The following is a 1,931-nucleotide window of genomic DNA, read 5'->3' as shown; positions in this document are numbered from 1 at the left end:
TCCTCCCTCCCCTCCCCCCATCTCTAAACCTGCCCTGTTTCCTGGCGCTGCGGGGAGAGAGCCGTTGGGCCGCGTCTTTGTTTGCGTTTCCCCTGCTTCCTCTTTTACTGCGAGAGAGAGAGAGACAGAGAAAGAGAGAGAGAAAGAGAGGGGTGGGGAGTGAGAGAGAGGGGGAGAGAGGGGGAGTGAGAGAGAAATAGCAAACAAGTGAGAGAAAGACAGAGAGGGAGTAAGAGGGAGACGGAGAGAGAGGGGGAGAGAGAATGCCCATCCCCCACCATGCAAGCCCTGCATGGTGCTACACACGAGGCAACCTGAGATGCTCTCTCTATCCCTCTCTTTCTTTCTCTCCCTTTCTCTACCCCCCTTACCCCCCCCCCCCCGCTTTCTCCCTCCTCTTCATTTTCTCTCTCTTTCTCAGTCAAGCTGAGCGTTTCCTTAAGTTTGCAATGGCAGCGTTTGGATTTAAAGCAAGAGCTGCAGAAGCAGTGACATTTTTCAGATTCTCAGACTCCACAGATTAGATGTGGTGCTCAGTTTTCCTTGACGAGTTATGTCCATTGTAGAATACAGTACAGCAAGCCTATTTTTATTGTGTGTTTAGACTGGCTGCTGCACTACTCAGGCATTTATGATACACTGTAAAGAATGTTTAAAATAATTTCGGATAAAAAAAGCACAAACAATCCAGACTATGTATTGAATCTGTTAATTGTCCACAAGTGAAGATATCACTTTATGAGTAAGCTATGGAATAATGTTTCAAATGGGTCTAACGTTTATGAAAATACTTATTTTACTACTTTTTTGATCTACACAGAGAGATGGCTGTTGTTGTTGTTACGACTGTCCAAAGGATATTTTGAACATCACGTGCTTCTCTTTGGTGGTTGTTGAGACCCACTGCCGTTTCTGGAAATACCTCAGTGTGTGCACCAGCTTGATATTACCAGGAAAGAATCCTCTTGGTTCCCATGTACTTCTGGTTTATTGTTCCACAGTAAATGGGTGTGTTACTCTTTCGAGAGGACATGTTTTGGTGGTGTTGTTGCTTCTTGTGTTGCAGCAGTTGCATTAGAACACAGCTATTAATACAACCACTTCCTTTAGGGACCTGACTCGCCCAATCAAAGGGGAAGTTGACAGTATTTTTCAGAGGTCGCCTCAGCCTGCAGGCAATGACATTGTACTTTAGACTCCTAGCACAACAAAAACAAACTTGTGTCCATGTCATTTCTTGTAACTAGGTGATTCTAAAGTTTGGTCTTATTTCATGGGTGAAAGGATTGGATTGAAAGTGATAGTGTTTTTCATATTGAAAAGTATTGATGTAAATATTGATTTATATATAAATATTACTTACCAATTGTATCCGTACTGTAATAAGAACTTGTGTTCTGTGACTTATGAACATGATCACTATCTCTTTAAACATCCCTTTAACCCTCTATGCCATGCAGATGGGCAGTATTTCATTAGTACAATTTGGAAATTAGTAAACCAAAAAATGTACTATTCTCCAGTTGCTTTTCAATTGGTACACTATGAAAATAATAAAATCTAAAAGAAAGAGTTACATAATTAACCTTGTGAAAATCTTGCCACTTCCAATCATAGAATGACATTTTTGCTCACTTAAAAACATTTCAAAGTAAACCCTTTCCAGTTGACATGGGCCTCCCTACTGCCACCCTCCCACCTGCACAAGGCATTGTGAGATTGTAAACAAACAAGTTCGGCGGAGGAGGAGTCCAACGTTCAGCCTCCTCACCAGGGCTCAGTGGAGTCGCGTTCCAAAGGCCAGCTGAAGCCCCGAGCTGAGTCACTCTGTAGCAGTGGAGAACCAGCACAGGCCGGCCTCTTTGACACACACCGTCGCCATGGCAATCCCCAGGGAAAGGTCACGAACTGCCAGGCTGGGAATGTTCGGA

At 43.7% G+C, this 1,931-nt stretch overlaps 1 long non-coding RNA gene across 1 annotated transcript; it reads right to left on the bottom strand.

Moving 5' to 3' along the window:
- Positions 1-778: 778 nt before the first annotated feature.
- LOC146295436 (uncharacterized) lies at positions 779-1,626 on the bottom strand. The gene is made up of 2 exons (XR_014753296.1): positions 1,364-1,626; positions 779-1,169 (listed from the first exon to the last, which is right to left on the bottom strand). It is a non-coding gene; the product is annotated as an uncharacterized LOC146295436 (long non-coding RNA).
- Positions 1,627-1,931: the final 305 nt, after the last annotated feature.

Source organism: Hypomesus nipponensis, chromosome 4, assembly GCF_054491055.1.
Source record: "Hypomesus nipponensis isolate SF chromosome 4, ASM5449105v1, whole genome shotgun sequence".
Lineage (NCBI taxonomy): Eukaryota > Metazoa > Chordata > Actinopteri > Osmeriformes > Osmeridae > Hypomesus > Hypomesus nipponensis.
This window is presented reverse-complemented; position numbering and strand designations above follow the sequence as displayed.